Below are 12,777 nucleotides of genomic sequence, written 5' to 3'. Positions count from 1 at the left end.
GTCTTATGGGCCCACCGGGCTATGAACAGTTCACCTTTACACTGCCAGTCCAAATCCACCTGAGCCACCTCAATCTTAGCAGCCTGGTCCGCCTGCTGGTTGTGTTGATGTTCATCAGTGGCCTGACTCTTGGGTATATGGGCGTCCACATGGCGCACCTTCACAATGAGGTTCTCCACCTGGGCTGCAATATCCTGCCATACTTCAGCAACCCAGACAGGTCTGCCCTTGCGTTGCCAGTTGTTCTGTTTCCATTGCTGCAACCACATCCACAGGGCACTTGCCACCACCCACGAGGCAGTGTAGAGATAGAGCCTTGGCCACTTTTCTCTCTCAGCAATATCCAAAGCCAATTGGGTGGCTTTCACCTCTGCGAACTGGCTTGATTCACCTTGTCCCTCAACAGCTTCAGTGGTTCATCATGTGGGATACCACACAGCAGCCTTCCATCATCGATGTTTTCCCACAATGCGACAAGACCCATCAGTGAACAGGGCATATCGCTTCTCCTCCTCTGGCAGCTCTTTATATGGTGGGGCCTCCTCAGCACGTTTCACCTCCTGTTCTGGTGACATCCCATAATCTTTGCTCTCTGGCCAGTATATGATCACTTCCACTAATCCTGGGCAGTCAAGGTTCCCTATTCAAGCCCGTTGTGTTATCAACACAACCCATTTACTCCACCTGGCATCTGTTGCTTGATGTGTGGAGGAAACCTTTTCTTTGGACATCCATCCCAGCACTGGCAGTCGGGGTGCCAAGAGGAGCTGTGTCTCAGCGCCGACCACTTCTGAGGCAGCTCAAACTCCTTCGTACGCTGCCAGTATCTCCTTCTCAGTCAGTGTATAGTTAGCTTCAGAGCCTTTGTATCCCCGGCTCCAAAAGCCTAGAGGTCGGCCTCGGGATTCCCCAGGTGCTCTCTGCCAAAGGCTCCAGGAAGGGCCATTCTCCCCAGCTGCGGTGTAGAGCACGTTCTTAATGTCCTGCCCTGTCTGGACTGGCCCGAGGCCTACTGCCTGGGTAATCTCCTGCTTAATTTGTTCAAAGGCTTGTTGTTGCTCTAGGCCCCATTCAAAATCATTCTTCTTGAGGGTTACGTGGTGGAGAGGTCTCACAATCAGGCTGTAGTTTGGGATGTGCATCCTCCAGAACCCCACAGCGCCCAGGAAAGACTGAGTCTCCTTTTTAGTGGTTGGTGGGGCCATGGCAGTTATCTTGTTTATCACCTCCATTGGGATGTGGCGACGCCCATCTTGACATTTTATTCCTAGGAGCTGAATCTCCCTTCAGGCCCCTTAGCTTTCTGTCGCTTGATGGCAAAACCAGCCTTCAGGAGGATTTCAATTATCTTCTTTCCTTTTTCAAAGACTTCCTCAGCTGTGTCCCCCTATACAACGAGATCGTCAATGAACTGCAGATGTTCTGGAGCCCCACTTTTCTCCAGTGCATTATGGACCAGCCTATGGCAAATGGTGGAGCTGTGTTTCCACCCCTGGGGCAATTGATTCCAGGTGTACTGGATACCCCTCCAAGTGAACGCAAACTGTGGCCTGCACTCTGGTGCTATTGGAATGGAGAAGAATGCGTTAGCAATGTCAATTGTGGCGTACCACTTGGCTACCTTCGACTCCAGTTCATACAGGAACTCTAGCATGTCCGGTACTGCAGCACTCATCGCTGGCGTAACTTCATTCAGGCCACGGTAGTCCACGGTTAGTCTCCATTCGCCATTAGACTTTCTCACTGGCCATATAGGGCTGTTGAAGGGTGAATGAGTCTTGCTGATCACCTTCTGGCTTTCTAGTTGACAGATCAACTGATGGATGGGAAGCAGGGAATCTCGGTTAGTGTGGTACTGCCGCCGGTGCACCATCTTGGTAACAATTGGCACTTGCTGCTCTTCAACCTTAAGCAACCCCACCACCGAGGGATTCTCTGAGAGGCTGGGTAAGGTGGACAATTGTTCAACCTCCTCCAGGGTAGCTATACCAAAGGCCAACCAGTACCCTTTTGGGTCTTTAAAGTACCCTCTCCTGAGGTAATCTATACCTAGGATGCACGGGGCATCTGAGCCAGTCACAATGGGGTGCTTATGCCAGTCCTTCCCAGTTAAGCTTACTTCAGCTTCTAATAGGGTCAGCTGTTGGGACCCCTCTGTCACTCCGGAGATGCAGATGGGTTCAACCCCACTGTGGCTTGATGGCATCAGGGTGCACTGTGCGTCAGTATCTACCAAGGCCTTATATGCTTGTGGGTCTGATGTGCCAGGCCATCGGATCTACACCATCCAGTAAATCCGATTATCCCTTTCCTCCACCTGGCTGGAGGCAGGGCCCCTCTAATCCTGCTCACCATCACTCACTTGTTCTAAGAGAGGCTCCTGCAAGAATGACTCAATTGTCTCCTCAAGAGGGTCAGGCATAACGTTGGCCATTCTATTCTGTCTGGGGGATTTTTGACTGGACACTGGAGCTGCATTTCTCTTGGAAGACTCCCCTTTCATGGTGGTCTTCCCTTTCAGCTGCTCTACTTGTGCAGCTAGGGCAGGAGTGGGCTGTCCATCCCACTTTCTCATGTATTCCCCATGATTGCGGAGGAAGAACCACAGGGTGCCCCGTGGTGTGTACCTTCTACTGTCCTTCTCTTGGGTGGGGAAACGCCTGCTCCTAATGGCTGAGACATCGGCCCATGCAGGTGGAATGTAGGACATGTCCTCTTCCACTTTCTGGAGCCTCTGAGACAGTTCCTTTACAGCTGAAACCCAGGCATATTGGGAGGAAGGGAGATTTCCCTCATATTGCTGGAGCTGGACAATCACTTCGTCCACTGTTTGAGTCTGGGTGTCTCGCCACCAGGACGCTACTGCTAATGCTTTGGAATGTGCCTCTGGTCCACTTTGCAGGAACTTCCGCCACATCGACTGTGTGCAAGGGACCTGATCTGGATCCATTGGTGACCGCTCATCATTCAGATCACCATAAACAATATCAAACACAGCTAATTCCCTGAGGTTCTGAATGCCTTTCTCCATGTCTGTCCACTTGCCTAACTGACATAGAATATCATCCTTGTAGGGGTACCTCTCCCTCACACTGATCAGGAGTCGTCTCCAAAGGCTGAGGGTTTGAGCCTGTTTCCCTATTGCCTTGTCAATACCAGCCTGCTTGGCTAAAGATCCCAGCTGCTTGGCCTCTCTCCCCTCCAATTCAAAACCAGCAGCTCCACTATCCCAGCATCGGAACAGGCAGGTGAAAATTTGCTCACCTGGAAGGTGGCTGAAATCCTTCCGCATATCTTGCAACTCACTCAGGGATAGGGATCGGATGATTACCTCCAGCTCTTCCTCCTGCTCTCGTGATGGGCCTGGTTCATCATCACCCTGTATACTGTGAGGGGAATTTTTGGTATATTTGGTTTTCCGTATCGGGGCGACTGATATTGGTACTACTTGTCCCTCTGGCCCAGCTGCTGTGCTGGTGGAGGCAACTGGTACTGGCGCTGCCTGTCCCCCTGGCCCAGCTGCTGTACTAGTAGGTTCACTCTCAGATCCTGCAGCTCTTTCTCCCCCTTGAGGGCAGTGAATAGTGTTAAAGATGACACGGTAGGCATGGGCAAGCCCCCAGCACATTGCAGCAAGTTGTTTCTCCCAGGGTTTGCCAGATTGGCAACACACCTTTTCCAAATACTCCACCAGTTTATCAGGACTCTGCATTTCTTCAGGAGTGAAATCCCAAAACATTGGGGGTGACCACTGACACAGGCACTTGCCCATCTTTTCCCACACACCTTGCCACTCATAACTATCTGCCCTCGGGGCAGGTTTCCGGGTGGTGCCATTATTGGAGAAGTACCGCATGGCCCAAAACAAGATCTGGCAGACATTCAGAAAGCACTGTGCCATGAACACAGTGGCCAGGATGCTCCAGGGATAGCTAAAACTCTCAAAAAATGAGAGGATGTCTTCCCCTGGCTCACCCATAGAGGGGGTGAGACCCCTAACAAAAGCCCAGGCAGCAAACAGGTATCAGTTCACCCCCACAAGCAGTGATACAAGCACATTATAAGCAGTCAGTAGCCAGTACAGCAAAACAAGACCCTTGACACATTTTCCACCGACAACAAACATCAGCACTAGGAGCATACAGTGGATATAAGGATTAATCCAGCCCCACCACGCAAGCAAATTGGCCAGCATTGCAAATGTTCCTTATCAAACAAATACAAGTGAAAACAGAAAAATTGCACCTAACAGATTGCTTTAACACACCTTCTCCTTTTGTCCTTATCTCAACCCTCTCGTGTCCCCATGTTGGGTGCCAAAATTTGTGGTGGTTTAGGCCCTGCCTGGATCCGAGACCACGCTGCCGCTGACCCTCCCCCACCCTCCGACCGGATCGGGGCAGGGAGTGAAATACAAACCCCGGGGTTGAGATAAGGAGAGGTTTAATACAACAGTGCAACAGCAACAAAACGAACAACAACAATAACAGTAATAACAATGGACAGAGCAAGAAACGTACCGATACAGCAGTGAGAGGAGCGACTGCACACCCTGTGCGTTCTACTAGTTCTCCTGCACTTGGGCACCCGGACATGATGTCAGCATGGTATTGAATAACCTGTCTAGAGCTTCCCCCCCACTGCTGGGGAAACTTAACCCTATCCTAGCTGAACCAGAACAGTGGGAGTTTGGCTGCCACTTGGGGCCAATCCACCACAGAGGAAAAGGCAGGCTGATGCAAAGCCTGAGCTATGGCAACTCCAGAGACACCAGCAAGTGCATGGGAAAATGACAGCTTCCTGCAGTTCTTGATAAGGGGTTTCATAACTGTCATAATTTTTGGCATGTTGTACTGTGTTAGTAATGGTAAGCTTTAATTATAGACTTTTTTTTTCCTTAAAAAGGATATAACTCTTAGCACTTAAGTCTCTTCTATAATTAACCATTGATGACATATCAGCTTATTTTGGCTTAAAAAACTTCGGTTCCAGTTTCCAATTTTAACTCAGATTTTAGGCACACCTTGGACCCCAAACTGTGATTTTCAGCACCTGGACAGAGCCATACCAAAAATCATGCTTTAGAAGCATAAATTTTTGTAGCAGTAAGTGTGAAGCTGAATAAAATATATATAGAGACCTTGCTAATGTCCATTTTCTGTATCAGATGGCCCTGATAGTCTGCATGCATGCACTACTAATAGTAGCATCTGACTAAGAACACTGCTAGTAGTAGGAACTAACTAACAACTGTGTCAGGTATATGGGGGGAAACCACGCCCTTAATGTACTAGTAGAATTCATTGTCAGCTGTCTATCAAAATTATTTTGATCCAGTAGAAGAAAGATATACACATTTTAAGAAGGACATTTTAAACTAGAAGTCATTTTCATTTATATTTATTTTCAAATAATTTTCTAAACTGTGGTTATACACATGCAGGAAAAATAAACCCAAAACAAAATACAAAACCAAAAAAACCCCACCTACACATAAATACAAGCCAAATTATATTAGTGACCAGACTTGTCAATTCAAGAAGAAATTTAGAGGAAATGAAAAATGTTACTAGAAATGCAATCGAGAACAACCAGCATGAATATTGTTGCAGAAAACAGTAATATAGTCATAGGTAAGGGAGAGAATGGAAACCAGCTGTCTGATGTGGTTATTCTAGAACATCTACAGAAAACCCCCTATTTGAACATGTTATAGTAAAATATATAGAGCAAGATTTGAAAATGTGTTTTTCAAGTGATATAAACTCTCAGCAACCCATAACCATTTGTATCTGTCATAACAGCTGAAAGCAGAGTCAGCCAGAAAGGCAACACAAGACCCAGATGCTACTGCTAGGAAAAAATTCAAAGCATATCATCTGTGTCTTGTGCCTGCCAAGCTCAACACTTTAGTGGTGACCAGCTCAGTCTTGGCATAGAAAGGGGACTACAAAGATTAGCAAGCATTATAATCTTCTTTCTTATAGGTAGCTACATAAAGAGATGGCCCAAAGCATTTAATACTGTTTGCTGATACTGAAAAGGGACGGTGTGTCTGGAAAATTCCTTTCCTTTTACTTTTATACACTCTGTGTGTGCGTACCAGGTTGAATTCAGGTACAGATTGTGGCAGTTGAACCCACCCTGATAGAAAGACCATTGAGCCACAATATTTGCTAACTCTGGTGAGATATGAAAATATCTGCTAATTCTGGCTAATATCTGCTGACTCGGGTAACCTCAACATCTGCTGATTTTGGTCACAGTAGGGTTGCACAACTGGCTATTGTTAGACCCAAACTTTAGTCGAAGGTTGAGACTCTCAGCCAATGAAGACCAACATGACCATACTTTGACAACAGAACAGATTCAACTAGGGTATAAATGGGGTCCTGATGGAGGGCAAATAGAATCAGTTGTCCTCAGAGCAGTGGGTCTGCAGTTGGATACTCTCCCCTTGTGTAAGGATGCCATCTGAGGGAAATCCTCAAGGTTGAGAGCCTTTATCTTGATTGGTGAGTGAAATGTGTTTTGGGTTAGTTCCTTTCTAGAACTTAAGGTTAAGTCAGATATGTAGTATTTGATTCTGCTTGGCATCTGAAACCTGTAGTTTATTAATGTTGTTAAAGTATTAAATGATTTTTAATTAGAGTAAATTTCCTTTGAGCTTATAACCTACCTAAGTTAATTTTGTGAGCCTCTGTGACATTAAATTGACATAGTAAATCAACAGAAGATTTTACTTACCCTTTGTACCTTTCCATTAGATATAAATTGTTGACCAAGTCTGGGACTAGGAGTGTATCCAGCTGCACCTGCACTTCTCTCCAAGAAGGAGTTTAGAAAGCAAGAGGGTTCATTCTGAACCTCATGACTCAGCAGGAGGATCTCCCAGAGAATTTTGTCTGACCCTCTTCTCTATGCAGTAGATATCAAGTGAACCCTGCCATCAAATCTTATTAAACCACTGTTGCATTTACTATCAAACTTTTTTAAATCACACTTTTACTAACTCACATTAAAATCACTTTTACTAATACCTTTGACAGTGATTCTTTAAGTGATCTAAATCACTCTTCCATGACACAGATTTAGAGTCTCACATGTTACATATGATCATTGTCACTGAAAAATATTCAGTGCTGTTACTTCCTCTACTGAAAGAACTTTTCTGCTGCAAAATAGGAACAAAACTAAAGAGAAATGTAGATGCCTATTTTGCAATCTGTTTTCATTGATAAGGAGCAAGTTAATTTTTTTATTTGATTCATCGATTCCATGTGATTTCCTATGTAGAATCAGCAGCAACATCTGTAGTTAAGGTTGCATACATGTTCTCAATCCAATAATCACTTTTCTGTGGTTTCCAATCTTATGAAACTTTTACCTTTTCTCTTAAAATATGCTAAGCTTCTGCTTTGATGAAAGGAAATTGCCTCACGGGTGTTGGAGAAAAAGTAGTTCAGCCATTTTTGAGAATGAAGAATTTTCTCATATGTTAAAATAAAGATTTATTAAAAAATTTTCAGCAGATATTTGAGTTTTGAAAAAAATGTTTACATTTAATAATATACCTCCATAAGATTGAACTAGGTTGAAGAATATAGTGAAAAGTTCCTTGACTAGATTTTTATGAGACTATGAAAATAGCATTTGATTGATGAAAAATGAATTGTAATAACTAAAGTTCATGAGTTCTGTTATTGTGTCTATCTCAGCTGTATTGTGGAAAACATACTGAAGATATTAATGGGTGGAGGTAAAAGTCATATTTTTAAACCTCTGTATTTTTCAGCTTTCAGTAAATTCATCAAGCTCTCAAAAGATGTTGTAATTTACTCATATTCCACCCTAGCTATCATACATATGAGGGATTCTGGAGCTAGGAAGACATAAATAGTATTCCTTAGTTTCTGTAACAACAGAGATACCCACACCCACTAAAAGATCCAGGCTGAGGAAGACAGAAATAGCTGTCAGGCAAAAAAACCCAAACAAAGAAAAAAAAAAAATCAGACCAAAACCAGTACACTGTAATATCTCACGAATTACATGTAAACCCAAGATTACCGAAGTATTATTCTGCCATGTGATTTAATTTAAGACTGTATGTCAAAACTTCTTAGAATATTACTTTAACTGTGATATTTTATGAATCCTGAATAATCAGCACTGTCTCTTGATCCACTTCTTTAAAAGATTTTCTAGGTTTTCAAAATCTCTAAAATTTTCAAAGGGACTTAGAAACCTTATTTAAGCACGACATTACCTTTGCTAGAAAGACATTCATTTGTCAATGATAGTAGTCTTTGCCACTTGGCCAGTGTGAAAGGAGACAATATTCAGAAGACCACTTAAGAAGGTTATAGACAATGTTGCTCTTTCATTACCATTTTTATCCACACATGGCTCAGGAGATGTCTACTTCATATAAAAATGTACATTTAGAGATTTCAGTTCAGCAAAATCAACTGCAGTAAATCAATGTACAGGAATGCATTTGTCCAAAACAAAGTCAACCAAAAACACTTGTGCAGAAAAAGGAAGGGTGAAGCCCCTGAGGATGGGGCTCACCTGCTCTGAACTGGAGGCATGGTCCCAGGTGCGATGGGAATGTGACTACTAGATCTTAGGGCTCCTTTGTACCTGGCAGATAAGCAGTCACTCTTTCACTGGCTACACCAATTTTTCTTGTCAGTTCAAGAATTATGGTCAAATGTTCCTGTTAGAAAAAATAAACAAGCCCCCCAAACCAAACAACCTCTCTTGGCTTTTTCAGGAATGTTTTTTTCTAGATTTTGGGCAGCATACCTATCAAAAAGTGTAAACATGAAGAAAACTTTCATATGCATGGAATCAGAAGTCCAAGAAATATATTATTGATAATGAAGATCATAGTATTCAGAGCATTTTGTAAACACCATTTGATTATATTAGCTTTATTTAAAATAATGTTCAGGTTATTTAAATAAAACTTGACTCCTTGCTTGAAGTATATTTCTATTATATTCATTTTCTGAACCACTTTGCTGTACGCCTGTACATTCCTAAAAGAGGATTTTCTCCCAGAAATTTAATATTGAAACCATTATTTAGTTAATCCTATCATATATTGCTATATATGGAATGTATTTGTCAGAAGAGAAATAGAGCCAAAGTACTTTAGTAACTTGTCCAAGCTTCAGAAAAATTCTGTGCCTGCCATGATGACAGAAACGTAGTCTCTGCTTTTTATGTAGACTGTGCATAAACAAATAGTATGTGATGAAAATAAACTCCAGGACCCACCAGTATTTTCGAAGATACATATATACTCCTTCCAACAACTGGGGGGTTGGGATGGGGCCTTTTTTAACTGCTCAATAGCCACAGCTCTGCTTGTTTTTTACTGTAAAATGTGTTTTTAATGAAGCAGAGCTCAGGGAAGAAAAAGAATACCCAGCAGCATATCCATTTTCATGCCACATATTCAGAACAGGACTCCACAGACACTTCAATGACTTCTTCTCCTGGTGGGCCATTTGTCATTGGACTCCAGAAGTGCAGTTTGCAGGACTCTTTAAGATCTTCAGAGATTCTCAGATTCTGTAATGGTTATGTTCCATGTCGTTTGCAACATAAACAAATCAACACCACATATGAAATTTACTACCACTTTTCACAACCATTTTGGACCCTAATCCTTCACTTTGTCCTGCATTGTAAAAATCCAAGTTCAGCATCTAAATTTTTGTGGTAGTATCATCAAATTATTAATTTTTAAATGGTGTCTTTTAAATTATTTCAGTGGAAAATCAAGAATGCAGACAGCGCAATAGCTCATGTGTTATTTATTTATCAGTGAAGTTTAACTTCTTTTTCACTGTTCACATATTTTCAACTCTTACAACAAAATGTTTTCACAGTGGAAATTAACCTGTTTTTTTCCAGCAAATAATATATTCATTTAAAAAATAATCTCATCAAAAAATATTGTGAATTTGAAAAACTAATGTATGAAGGTCTCTGGCATTTTATTTGCAGCCTTTCTCAGTAGTTGCAGCCCTGGCTGGGAGGTCATATACAAAGTTCCATGTCTCTCTTCACCCTGAGGGACTTACATAAGAGCTGGTGTTGTAGCACAAGAGTGTTTTTGGAGCAAAGTGTTTCTATTTGGCCTGTGCACTCCAGTCCATGCAGGATGAATCAGAGGACCTTGAGACATTGCTTACTCATGGCTGGTCTTCAATAAGAAGCAATATAACTATGTCAGCTGTGCCAGACTTTTTTTAATGTTTCAGAAAATTCAATTCATTTCCCCTCACAGAGCACCTTACTAACAGTGTCCTTAAAAATTCTAATTGCATAGTAAGTATACAGCTGTCTGGACAAACGAATAACAGAGAGAATAAATGCAAATAGTACAGGAATCAGAAAAATTTACTAATTATTTACAGCAAAAGTGTTGCTGGCCTGCTTTGTGAAACATGCTGTATATTCACCATCTGAACATCAGGCATCTTACAGACTGAGTCACTCGTTACTTCTAGAAACTCTAGCCTGTATTTCTGTGTTGTTATGAAGAGATTTCATCTTCTGTTTGTTCAGGGCTGGGTTTTTTTCCAGATGGAAATGTAGCTTTAACAATGTAAAATGTTACTCGCTGAATATAGCTAGACAAGATTGATATCAATAAAACCAAGAGATGTGTAAGCTTCTAGCATTCAGCTTAGTAGTCTAGTAAGTTTGCAGTTTAAGAACCATGACCTTCTGTTTCCTCACAAATGCAATACATGCCCCAGTAGTACTCTAGTGTTTTTCTGAAATGATGTCTGAATTCACATTAGGCCCTGAAGGAACTAAAATAGAATTAAGTTAATAATAAAAAATCCCAGAGTTCTTGATGTTTCTTTATTGATTTGTCTCCATTCTTCACATTCTCTGTTCCCGATGCTGATGTATCCTGACCCCATGTATTTATTAAATATGCCTGATTGTCATGACTGAAATAATATCTGCCTGAATTTACCCATCTGTCCCTGAAGTACTGACATTCATGCTCTACTTCCCCTATATGAGTTCCTTAAATGGGAGATAAAGATTCCATATTAAGTATCAGTATCTATTACTGTTCTGTCCTTGGCATTGTAAGTCACTAAGTCTTACTTAAGTTTTGTGAAAAATTATATGAATTTCTGCACACAGTGCTTCTGTGTATATAAAACTGCACTGTAAGTGAATGGACAACCTAGCTTTCAGTGAATTAACACAGTTAACATCTCCTACACCCCTGACCAAGGAAGGTCTATCCAGTGACTTGCCTTCAGAAAAGGACCTGTTATCCATTTTCCTCCAATAAGAAGGAGGGCCAAGTAATATGGTTGTACCTGGAGTCCCAGGGGATGGCAGATCTTAGAGCAGAAAGAAGAGATATAACTTCATCCTCTCAGGATGCCCAGTTGCCTAATATGAAACATCAAATAAACCATGCAGACAAGTATGACAGAAATAGCTCATTTTCTCATCAGTTTTCTTTGCGTCTTTGATTTCCTGCCTCACTTCATGATTACCATTCACACTCTTAATGTATTTTTAAGATAGGTCTTAGGTAATATTGAAGAAGTGGCTAATTTGTTAATTTTTAATTTTGTTGACTTTTGCAGTAATTTTTATATAGAAGATTGTGAAGGACTTTGAAAATCTTTGTAAAGTTTTTCGACACATGAACATGACAACTTTTTGCCTTTTCACACGGAGAAATCATAGAATCATTTAGGACAGAAAAAACCTTTTAGATCATCGAGTCAAACCATTAACCTAACACTGCCAACTCCACCACTAAACCATGTTTACACTTCTACACGTCTTTTAAATACCTCCAGGGATGGTGACTTAATCACTTCCTTGAGCAGGCTGTTCCAGTGCTTGACAACCCTTTTGGTGAAGGAATTTTTCCTAATAAACAATCTAAACCTCCTTTGGTGCAGAGACCTTTTCCTCTTGTCATATCACTTCTTACTTGGGAGAAGAGACCAACACCCACCTCGCTAAAATTTCAGGTAGTTGTAGGAAGTGATAAGGTCTCCCCTCAGCCTCCCCTTCTCCAGGCTAAACAACTCTAGTTCCTTCAGCCACTCCTCACAGGACTTGTTCTCTAGACCCTTCACCAGCTTTGTTGCCCTTCTTTGGACTCCCTCCAGCACCTCAGTGTCTTTCTTGTATCGAGGGGCCCAAAACTGAACACAGTATTTGAGGTGCAGCCTCACCAGTGCCAAGTACAGAGCGACAATCACTTCCCTAGTCCTGCTGACCACACTATTTCTGATACAAACCAGGATGCTGTTGACGACCTTCGTGGCCACTTGGTCAAACTGCCCACCCATAGTCAGCCGGCTGCTGACCAACACTGCCAGGTCCTTTTCAGCCACTCTTTCCCAAGTCTGTAGTGTTGCAATGGGGTTGCTGTGACCCAAGTGCAGGACCCGACACTTCACCTTCTTGAACCTCATACAGATGTCCTTGGCCCATTGATCCAGCCTGTCCAGATCCTTCTGTGGAGTCTTCCTAACATCAAGAAGATCAACACTCCCATCCAACTTGATGTCATCTGCAAACTTACTGAGGGTGCACTCGATCCCCTCATCCAGATCATTGATAAAGATATTAAACAGGACTGGCCCCAATACTGAGCCCCAGGGAACACCACTTAGGACTGGCCACTAACTGCATTTAACTCCATTCACCACCACTCTGGACTCAGCCATCCAGTCAGTTTTTCATACAGTGAAGAGTACACCC

The sequence above is a fragment of the Strix aluco genome, chromosome 2 (assembly GCF_031877795.1).
Source record: "Strix aluco isolate bStrAlu1 chromosome 2, bStrAlu1.hap1, whole genome shotgun sequence".
NCBI lineage: Eukaryota > Metazoa > Chordata > Aves > Strigiformes > Strigidae > Strix > Strix aluco.
The sequence above is the reverse complement of the archived record's forward strand: the minus strand, read 5'-3'. Positions refer to the sequence as shown.